Consider the following 11,831-nt stretch of genomic DNA (forward strand, 5'->3'; position numbering starts at 1 on the left):
AGACTTGCACAGTGGAACTGCAGAAGGAATTCTTTCTAAGAGCACTCTCTCCATTCTCCTCCCCTGTACCTTTCTAGGCTCTATGCTGCATGCTCTTGGGATAGGGCAATGTGCTTTGCACACACAGTATGTTGTCTGCAGAATGTGTGCTGTGCATTTTGAATTGTTATTTATAAGCCACGTTAAAGTAGCCTTGAGAAGCGAGGGCACTTTATGCAGGGCTGGGTCAATGCTGCCACTGTAAGATCCTGTTCTCAGGGGCCTGGATTATAGCCTGGACATTACATTTCAGCCCTGATCAGAATTATAGGTCTCAGCTCACATACAGGGATTTGGGGGAGGGGAGGAAGGAAACGTTATGACGATGCCAGGAACACAAGGACACCTGCCATGGCACGCACTAGCCACCCCAAATACGGAGACAGGTGGCAGCAGCACTATGGCCCCACCTCCTCTGCATCCGCCTGCACACCTGGCTCCCAGGACAGGGAGCCCACTTTGTTCCCTCTGAAAGGGAGGAGTCTCCTGCACTCAGGGAGGTGCTTTGTCTGCCTCGAGTAACTTTTCTCCAGGAGCCTGTTCTGGCAGTGCGCTTCATGCTGCCCCCTACAGGGGGTATGGCTCCCAGACACCACACAGCCTGATGACATTCATTACCAGGCATGCTGTCCATGTGACAGCAAAGGGGCAGGCAGCAAAGGGGAAGGCAACTGCTGGAGAGACCCAGGATTTGAAACAGTCAATCTTACACAGACGTACTACAGTCTGTGCCATGTTTGAGGGGCTCCCTGACTCTCCGCAGCTTTTTAGCCTCCCTTGTACTAAGAAAAAAAAAAAACAAAAAAAACAAAAAGCATGAGATGAAGAGAAGCTAGCACGGAAGGATTAATCCAAGATGGCAGCAGCTGCTCCTGCTGCTCTGCACCCAGAGCCTCACGCTGGAGCACTCAGCCTGCCCCTGAGGCTCTCTAGAAACATGGGCAGTTGAGAACATTGAAGCAAAATCTATTGTCCCCTGGGTTTGACAAGTGTCCTTCACAGAGCAATGGTTCCGTCTCCAGCTGCAGCCATTGCAGCCCCTCAGAAGTGATGTTTCCACCCCTCGGGCAATAATGTTCTCCTACCATATAACCTTCAACCCGGTGGGCCTGCTAGGGACACAGCCATCTCGCTGGCAAGGCACTTCCCGGCCAAGCCCACATTTCCAAGGACTCCTAATTGATTTTTGAAGTTACTCTTTGGGAAGACAGTTTTGTCACTGTTCTCATCCCAAAAGCATTGGAACATCCTGGAACCATTGGGAGAGAATCCGTCCAGCCGGTTAGCTATCAGACTATGAGGAAAGGCTCTGTGGCAACTGTCCTCATGCCTTTGTGTCATGTACTCTAACATGTTTTAAGAGCCTCTTGAGCTGGTGTCCCTCACTACCAAACAGAGGGTACTGCTAGCAGGTTGCTGTCTGGAAGGCAGGAATCCTTCATTTTGGAACCTCTCCCCACTCCCGTCATTTTCTCATCCTTCCAAGCACTCTGCAAAGCTTGTTCAGACTATTGAGGAAGGTGTGGGTGGGGGGGCGCACATTCATGGGCAGGCTGTATGTATGTTTAGGTTGTAATTTGTAATGAATGGGCTACATACCAAGAGCTCTGAATACGCACCTAACATAGCACTTCAAACCTTTGAAGAGATAAATGAAATGCTCTGAAGACTGGTTAATGAGAAGCAGCCCCTTCTTACTCTAGACCTGCCCCAATGTGCATCAAAGTCAGATGACTATTAATTAAAGTAAAGTTTTACTGCTTTTAACTCCTGTCAGACCTGCAGAGCCAACAACGCTGCTCCAGGAGAGGCAGCTGGATTCCTTGGCAGTCAATTCTGTTGAAGACGCCTAAGTTCCAATTGGTGAGACCTGTGCAGGGAAGGTTAATGGGAATGCACAGATGTCACAAAGGCAGACTGTAGTACTTTCATTTCTGGAAAAAGAGTGAGCCCAGATGGGGAAGTATGCAGAATGGCGGTTGTGTACATCTTTTCAATCATAAAACTGAGCACATGTGATCTGCAGCTAGTGACGAAGGGATGATAAAAATGGAGCCCCAGAAGGCCATTTTTACAGAATCCCTTTTCCAACAAAACCTAGCCCATTACAAGCCCTGAAATCCTCCAACAGGAAGCATTATGCCCTCACATTCCCCTCTGCTGGAGCATTGCTGTGCCCCTCCTGGCAGCTAAGAGGTGCACAGCACACTGGCTATGCTTTGGATTCATGGGGAACCCCACAACTCACCCCAACACCTCGCCTCCCCAGTCCAAACCATATGTGGCAGAAACACCCACAGGTAATGCCAGTTACCACCTAGAATGCTGATCATTAGAGACACCTGCAGCCAGTCCAGAGGCTCACAGAGGTGAATCATAGAATATCAGGGTTGGAAGGGACCTCAGGAGGTCATCTAGTCCAACCCCCTGCTCAAAGCAGGACCAATCCCCAACTAAATCATCCCAGACAGGGCTTTGTCAAGCCTGACCTTAAAAATATCTAAGGAAGGAGATTCCACCACCTCCCTAGGTAACCCATTCCAGTGTTTCACCACCCTCCTAGTGAAAAAGTTTTCCTAATATGTCAACCACAAGTCCTCAGCACATCCCACTCAGAAATGGGACAGGCTTAGCAGGATCACACCAAGATGGCTTCCACGGTTCCCCTCAGGCCTCACCCAGTCAAGATGGCTACCTGTTGCTCCATTACCCCAGCCCTCATCTCACTGGGATCCATCCTCATCCCCAGTGACTTCAAGTAGATGAGAGCCACGTGGGGGAATCAGGACAACACGGACTATTGGCGGGGCATGTTCAGATGACCACCCCCCTTCATATCAGACACGAGCAGCAGCATTTCCAAGAGCAGTGACTGGATAAAGAGTGGCAGCTGAAGCCAAGAAAATGAAGGAGAGGCTGGTGGGGAGAGTGAAGCACTGAGAAGAGCTTAGCACCTCTCTAACACCACCCTCAGCTCAGCAGGGGAGCTTGCACCCCGGTGTCTGCCTGCATTTCATAAAGCAACTGGACACACAACCACAGAACTCCCTTTCCAGAGATAGCTGCCCAGAGCACTGCACCCTCCCTCCTGTCAGATTTGGGCATAGCACTCAGAGTCTGCAGGCCTCATTACTGTAACCCTTTACACCTGGGTATGAAACCACCATCCTTGAAAAAGCTACATTTAGTTAAACATGCAGCCATCCACACAGTACCACATGCAGCAGAAAACCACTTTATACGCTGGCTTGCTTTGGGATATCAGGGCAAATTCAAGCGCTAGGTCCTCATTTCCCAAACACTCCATGGGACTGTCCCAAGCTACCTCCAAGAGTGACCAAGGCAGCTACATTCCAGTGAAGCGAGGGAACCACTGCCCTCAAGAATTAGGCTTGTATGTGTGTAGGAAATACTTTCTCGGTGACTGGCCCACGAATCTGTAACTGTCTATCGAAAGATCAGGGTGACCACAAACCTCAGTGTCTTCACAGCTAACTGCAAGCGCTGCTCCCGTCAGCCTGCCCACAATAACACCATACCAAGAACAAACAAAGCCAGGCCCGGCTGGCTGGAGCGGGAAGAGTGAAACATTTATTGCTTCATACGTGCATTCTGGGAAGTGCTCAAATACCCCTGTGAAGGGCACCACACAGGAACCAAGACAGATCAATAAGAAATGTAGGTTTTCCAAATCTTTAAAAGAGAAACTAAAAAAAGAGCAGCACACTGTACACACAGATAACATATTGCCTTCCTGGCTTAAGCGAGCACAAAGTATTGGATCCAGACAGTTACCTGAGAATCTCAGAGAGAACTCCATTCTTCTCTCTTCTCAGGTGTTTAACAAATACACACAGTGCACTTAATCACTATTTTATTTTGTAAAAAAAACAAGGGCATTAAATTTAAAACCCATATTAATTCAGGATTACGTTTCAGGTGTTTATATGCACAAAAGCCAGAAAACTCAAGGCTATGGTTTCCATAGGAATAGAAGTGCTAACTACTCATAAGTAGCAAAGCCCTGCTGTTTATTTCTGTAGGAAGGGTTAGCCTTAACAACTTATTATATATGTAAAAAGAGCTAAGAGTTCTCGTAAGAACCATCACTTGGAATTTCCTGACTTCTGGGTAGGTAAAGCTTCACCCAGAACTTAGCACTGGCCTCATTTGGGGATGTAATGCACATTGTGTGGGTCTGTGTGTGCCTAGTGGCTGTACTTAAGAAATTCACTCTGGTTTCAGAGAGACTACTTGTTTGAGCAAAACTGTCAATATGTAATAAGGGGAACACACCTGGAACCAGTCACATTGTTGTGTTGACACCAGAAATAATTTTTAAAGTGAGCTCGTTGTGTATATACACTCACACGAGCACATACAAGTCGAGGAGAGACCACAGACCCGCCTGCATAAATGAGTGAGTGACCAACCCCAATTTTTCAGTTTTCTCCATGGCTTGCGAGGAGAGAGGTTTAATAGACAAGAGGACAATTTGCTCCCTAAATCCTCATGACAAATGTAGGTTTTTAATAAATACACATGGGCCAAACTTCTTGAAAGTAGCCACTGGTTTTGGGTGCCCAACTAGAGACACCTTGAGTCTAAAATTCAAGGAGGTTCCCATCAACTTCAGCTGGAGCTGGGAGCCCTCACCACTTCAGAGTCTGATCCAAGGTGTCTCAAGTTGGGCATCAAAAATAAGGCACCTAAAATTTCCAAGACACCCTCTCAAGTTAGGGTGGTTTTTTCTTTAACATCTCACCACCACCACACACATACCCCCACACCCTCTCCCTGTTTGTGTCACAGTGCTTCCTCCTGAGCTAGAGTGGTGTCCCCTCACAGAATATCCCAGGGCAGCTGCCTCCCACTCACTTATCTATCAGACTGGAAATAAGACATTTTTAACTATGATATACAGGAGGTCAGACCAGATGATCTAATGGTCCATTCCAGACTTAGAATCTACTGTCTCTCTCTACTTTTTTCCCCTCTTTTGCTGGAGGAGTCTAGTACCATCTGGAATAAGCAGGGATGTCTGCATTGTGCTGGCAGTGCTCCCACTGTGGAAGACTCCATTGTATGTCCATTTTGGACACTCAGAACAACTTTCCTTTGGGGTGAAGCTTTCCCAGTCTGGGCTCAGTCCTAGAGTCACTGGCTGGTTGGTTGGTTGTTTTTTAACTTGAGTAAATTGGGCTCCAGAGCTCTCAGGACTTTGGGGGTCTCAGAAATTTGCTATACCCCCACATGTTCTGCACATTCCTCACTTCCATTTGGAAAAAGAAGTTTCCGTGGCAAGGATGGAGCCACACAAAAGTGACTCAAGAAGCTGCTATTCTATAATCCCAAACTTGCTGAGAGCTGCCTCAAGGCAGACATCAGAGAGAGTTCCAGCCTCTGGCCCCAGCCGAGTCCATTCCTCCCAGTGAGCCACTGGCTGGGGAGGGTTACATCTTAACATCACAGAATATAAAAAAAAAAAAAGAGAGAGAAAATTAAAAGCTAAAAACTGTTAATGCAACAATAAGACTGTTCAGTTAAAGCTAGGGAGAAAGGCAGACTGCAGAAATTAGGGATATACTGTAATATACTAAATATCAACAAAAATACATTGAAGTACACAAAGAAGGAGAGAGAAGGATGGCAAATGCAACATGCATGCAGCAGGGACCAGATAACACCACTGTGAGATGCTTAAGGTTGGCATGTCTTGACTTTTATTTACTGTCACGGTCAACCTGAACATTGCACGTACTCACACTAGGAACATAAACTGGGACTAGCGGTCTCTCTGTGCGACTTTTAGAAACAGCACATTGTGATTAAAACATGTGATTCTTCACATGTGTGGAGAAGGCTGCACACCAATGAACTCAGACCCCTCACTAGCCTCCATATTTAAAATGCCTCGGCAGGTTTGTTCCTCCCATTGTTCCTAGTTTCATAGCGGGGTTTACACCCACTGCAATCCAAGTATTCTCTAGAGGCAATAATACAACTCCCCAGGCAGTAGGGAAACAGCTTCTGGCTGAGGCATAAGGACCAACTGCATCACTTCCTCCATGGAAAGGGACCTTACAGTGGTGAAGGGGTAAACATCCCTAGATGCTATTAACTAATAATGTCATTCAAGTGCCTGCCTCTCCCTGAAGATTTTGGGGCCCAATCCCAACAGGCGCAGTACCCTCAATTCTCACTGACTTCCCAGGGAGCTCACAAACCTGCTGGAATAGCCCCAGGGAAACAGTCTCCTAACTGACCACCAAGTGCCTGCCTTGAGCATTAAAACCCAAGAGCAGAGATGAAAGCAGTTCCTCAGGGCACTACCACAACATCAATATTAAATAAATAATAATAGCCGCATACTGTCCGATTACTAGACTGCATGCTAGATAATCCCATATAAGGACAGATTGTGATGGTCGGATGCATTGTCCCATCACATAGGAAAAAAATACTCTACCAGTCTTAAATAATAGGAGAATCTGTTTGGTTTTTTTTTATTTTGGAGTTCTTTTTATATCATAAGCTTCCCCCAACACCCCCCGACACACACACACACACAAGTTTTTTGTATTTCTCTGAAGACTCACTGTTACAAAAGAATGTCAGCAAGGTTGCCCCCAACTCTGTCACTCAATTGGGCATACAGAAATTCCACTACAATCTCTTAAGGGAAGGCATTGTCTATCCCCAGGTGCCTGTAGAGACTTGGCACACTGGGACCCCCATGCTAATCAGGATCTTGAGGCTACCACCAATATACTAACAGACTACAATAATATCTAGTGTATCACTTTGGGGGCAGAGGTAACACTGATTTTCTATTATTTGCCAAGGTGCCTAGAGGAATCTTTTTTGAGGTATCTTAAATTGAAATAGGCCACTATTGCATCCATGTGTGGGGTTGTTACTAAACGCCCACAGCTTACTCCCTTTGTGCAGTTTGCTTTCTGCACTTCACCCAGCTTGGACACTGGGCACTTCCACTTCCTGGCAGCAGCTCTACCTCTGTTCCACGCAGTAGCACAAAGCTGCAGTATGTGCCTTTCAAACATTTCAGTGGAGGGTTACAATCTACCTCCCTGGAAGCAAAAAGAGCTTTCCCTCTTAATTAAAGTAGTAATTAAAAATCTCTTCTACTCATGTAAGGTTCTGTTGACCTCTAGAAAGAATCTAAGTTTAGGGCTCACAGGACTCGGCAGTGTTCCTTTAAGACAACTTCAGAGAAGGTCTTTTAGAAACCTGCCTGGTTCCCCTATACTCAACACACCAAATCCACATTCCTTTATTAATGGATCACCAGGAGCAGGAGCCTGATCAATCCTTCCCTCTCTCCTTTTCAAGAGCAAATCCCCTCCTGTATATCGATGTGCAAGATACTAGCTCTTATCTCCAAGAACTCAGGCCAGAACCCCACAAGTTCATACAAAAGCACAAAGGCCCCTGAGCCAAGTCTCGCTGCTCTGCAAGGCCAAAAGTTTAGCTGCTAGCCTCTTTAGTTTGTCTGTATGAGCAAATGACTTTAGAAATAAGACACACCATTAAATAAAATATTTTGCATCATCTACCTGTAAAACTTTATGTCCCTGGAGAAGTTATTATGGAGAAATTATTAAGAATCCCTCAAGGGATATTAATCTTAAAAATTATGAAACCACAATTCAAGGGAAAGAAATTTAGGCATTTGTTTCTCGTTCAGAGATGCAACAGTGCAACATAAGGAACATCTCCTCCATTTCTGAACACCGTCAATTTACTGAGTCACTAGAAATCAGCGGATCGCAAAAAAGATATGCGTTATTGGATCTAGCAACATTGATGACAAAGGGCCCAGGAAACTACTGAAACCAACTACTAATAAAGACCGATAGCACAGAAAGGGCCTATTTCCTAATTCTGATATATAAGAGAGAATGGAAAGAAGGGTTAATGTAACTAGTTAAATAAGGCACAGTTCTCTCCACCTAGCAAACTGCTATATAACACACTGAAATAGATTGTGACAAAGCTTAATGACACCCTCTAAAAAGGACATACTTTAGTCACACACCACAAAAAAATGGTGCAAAAAAGTTGGCTAATTTCAGAGGGTCAAGCTAGTTAATTGTTAACGTAGGTGAGGTGACCCCTGAAAAGGGACTGCTACTTTCTGAGAAATATCACAATCCATGGCTGTGTTTAGATGCTTTGGATGTTAAGAAAAAAAAAAAAAAAAAGACAGCAACAATTTCCAAGACATTGTCCGTAGATCCCAATGAGTGAAGAACCAGGCTTGCACCGTCAGTCAGTTTAAAATATTACTTTTTATTTCGCAACATTTTAAATACCACTACGTAAGGCAAGGATTGGCAACCTTTGGCACACCAGAGTAATCCACTGGCAGGCGGCAAGACATTTTGTTTACGTTGACCATCCACAGGCACAGCCCCCCGCAGCTCCCATTGGCTGCGGTTTGCCGTTCCCAGCCAATGGGAGTTATGGGGGGGGGAAGAGGGGGAGCATGCCTGCGGCGGTCAACATGAACAAAATGTCTTGTGGCCTGCCAGTGGATTAGTCTGATGGGCTGCGTGCCAAAGGTTGCCAACCCTTGACGTAAGGTGTCCACAGAAGTTTTGCTGGGATGTAATCCTAATAATATTGCATACTACATCATCATACTTTACACCTTCAAAGTGTTATATAGACATCATTCATTAACCTTCAACACATCTCTGCTATGTGCGCGCACATCCCTTATAGAAGGGGAAACTAAGGCACAGATTGTTCAAGTGACACATCCAAGGCCCCAAAGGGAGTTGCTGACCTTTCCTTAGCAGGTGATTTTAAAAGGTTGCTCATTTACTCAAATTTATTTAACCTTTAACATCTCAAAACTAAAGAGAAGAAAGTAATAAGAGTCAGTACTGGAAGAACAATAATTTCTCTACCAAGTCAGTGAGGAGGACACCAGGGGGTGGCAGCTCCAAAAAGAACTAGAGTAGAGGGGGCACCGCCTACAAGTGAACCAGCCAATTTTCTCCAAGAGGGATTTATTTCTTGTGCAAAAAAGAGTAAAGTCTGAAGCATTTATGGTGCTCGGTGGCCCAAAATGAATTTCCTTCTGGAGAAGAACATGACAGAGATGCCACCTGAATGAAGTAAACAAAAGAATAAAAGCCAGCACTGGAGCAGCTGCTTTCTTACCTATCACATGGATATGATTGTGGGAACAATGTTAACATGCTGCAGTGGGCTCACATGAGCACTGCTCAACTTTCCCTCTCATTTCGGCTATATTCTAACCAACCTAACACTGTGACAATTCAGCAATATGAGCAGTGCCACCTGCCAAGCATCTGTAAACCTGTAAATGAAAGGCTTTGAAATGAGAGGCAGTCTGGGAGTACTACTCTAACAATCAGGCCATTCCCAAAGATACCACTTCAATGAGGCCAGCAATTACAGAGAAAGGAATCAGAGCCTTCTATATAGATGCATAGGATAATCTAACCCTTATGGATCACCATTTAATCTGTTCTGCTACTCTACTGACCTAATAATAGGAACCCAACATTCTTTAGCCCCAGAAAGCATCTGCCCTGCTTCCTAAAGAGGGGGTGAGGCGAAGGAGGAGAGACTATGTTTTCACAAGAAGTGTATCAACTCACTCAAAAATAAACCGAGCACTTTCCATACCAAAGTTAGTAAAAGGATCTCCCACATCAAAAGCCAGCAGCTGTCCCAGCAAGACCAGCTCCCTGTGCACCTACAAAGAGTCTGTGTACTCATCCTCCTCAGCTCCTAACTTTACTTGAGTTTAGCACAATAGTCAGGAAAGTAAACTGATAAATAGAGAAAATCTTAGCTGTTAAGTGTGCCACTAGCCAGTAATATCAGCTGATGATTTGTCTTCATCTTTTTATATTGTTTGTCTGTCTCTCTCTGACTTCTCAGAATGTTTACCCTAAGAACCCTACTGATCAACACTAAGAAATCTATTCTGATTATCAGTAAATTCACTGGTAAGGATACAGATAATTCCACAAAGTAATAATCAAAATGATTAGGATTAAAGCTTTGTAACATAACTGCTAGGTAACCTGGAGATGACTGCAGCATGAATGAGATGAGACTCTATTGTGCCAGTGATGCCATTATATTGTGACATGGCTGCAATGTCACAATAGATCTGCGTCTGCTTTGCATACAGCAAAAGAGGCAGAACAGATCAGGCAGTTCTGTAAGAAGAGTTGCTCCTTAATAGCATTAATTTCTATCTCCTAATCAATACAAGGTGGAAGATGACCTTGCTTGCCATAGGTCAGTTGGCAGGAAGCCCTTAAAGATGGTACCCTGGCCTTTGAAGGGGTTTCTCTGCTAGCCTTAAAGTTTTAAGACTTAATTATGGATTTACTTTGCTATAATTCTAACCAAAATAGAGAACAGACACCCAGAAATGCTGCACAGCCGATTCTCTTCTGACACAGCTAATAAACAGCTTTGCAATAGGAGTGTGTGGAATCCATACGTACATTCCAGGCAGCCCTCTTCGCCATCCTACTCGGGCACCATGGTACCCAATATCTGGAAGCATATCTGATTTCTAACTACTCGCTGGCAAACACAGATCCTAAATCCCATCCGTTGCCCTAGACCCCTACATACAGCCACAGCGGATACTTTACATAAGACTGCACTGACTCTGGACTCCACCTGGCTTCACCTCCAACTGTAGCATACTTCCTTTGGGGGTTACTGGCTCACAGTGGCAATGGTTCGCCACCGGCTCAGATTTTCTGTAGGATGCCATCCGGGCCCGCAGTGCCCCGTGTCACTGCAAACAGGCTCGCTCCGGAGGGACTGTCCAGTGCCATGGCATCGGGCTGGCTGCACGTCGCACCACGCCAGCCCCAGAGCCCCCGGGGCAGGGGCACTGGCAGGGGCACACTTCGGCCCCGCACGCTGCCGGAGCATTGCGGCCCCCGCTCCCAAACGGCCAGCGAGGGATGCCCGCACCTGGCGGCCGGCGGGCAGCGCGCAGGTGAGCGCGCGAAGCTCCGCGGCAGGAGGGCGGGCTGCCCCCGCCCCCCAGGCTCGACCCAGCTCAGGCCAGGTACCGTCCCGGACGGCGGGCCGGGGGCAGCGGCGGAAGGGCGGAGCGCTGGCCGCGGGCCACAACTTCTCCGGGGCAGACGGTCCCGCCCCCCTCACAGCGACGCTGCCGGGGGGAGGGGAACAGCCCCTGCCCGCGGGGAGCCCGGCCCCGGGGGTGCCCGCAACCAGCCGGGCCGCGCCGCCCCCACAGGTGTGACCCGCCGGGCCGGGCCGCAGCCCAAGGACGGAGCCCCCCGCCATGGCCGGGCCGGCCCCCCCGCCGGCGGGCCCCGGCCGCCGAGTTCATTCATCGGGCGGCGCCCCGCGCCCGGGCCGGCCCCGCCAACGCCGCGCCGCCGCCGCCGCCGAAGTTGGGCGCAGAACTTACCTAAAATGGCTCCTGCGGCAGCCAAAGCCCAGCCAGCTATTATTTGGTGAAGTTTAGCCAGCCGCCCCGCGCGCGCAGCCTAGCCTGGCCCGGCCCGCCCCCGCGCCGCCGCCACTGGCCCCTGGCCGGCCCGCCCGCCTGCCATTGGCCAGCCGGCCCGTCAGCCACGCGCAGCCCCGCTCAAGCTTGGCTGCAGCGTGCTTATTGCTAGCTCCATTGTGCTCCTATTTGCATTGATGTGATCGCTGCTGGGATTGGCTGGGCCGGGGCCGTGCAGCCCCCCCCCAACCCCCACCCCCAGCCCCTCGAGCCACCCGGCTCT

At 47.8% G+C, this 11,831-nt stretch overlaps 1 protein-coding gene across 3 annotated transcripts in view; it reads right to left on the bottom strand.

Moving 5' to 3' along the window:
- CHD6 (chromodomain helicase DNA binding protein 6) overlaps positions 1 to 11,574 on the bottom strand; it is a 182,890-nt gene extending 171,316 nt beyond the window's left edge. For all 3 annotated transcript variants that reach the window (XM_077831681.1, XM_077831680.1, XM_077831682.1), the window contains exon 1: positions 11,510 to 11,574. The gene's annotated coding sequence lies outside the window, so the exon portion shown is untranslated. The remainder of the gene's footprint in view (positions 1 to 11,509) is intronic.
- Positions 11,575 to 11,831: the final 257 nt, after the last annotated feature.

The sequence above is a fragment of the Eretmochelys imbricata genome, chromosome 13 (genome assembly GCF_965152235.1).
Source record: "Eretmochelys imbricata isolate rEreImb1 chromosome 13, rEreImb1.hap1, whole genome shotgun sequence".
NCBI classification, from domain to species: domain Eukaryota; kingdom Metazoa; phylum Chordata; order Testudines; family Cheloniidae; genus Eretmochelys; species Eretmochelys imbricata.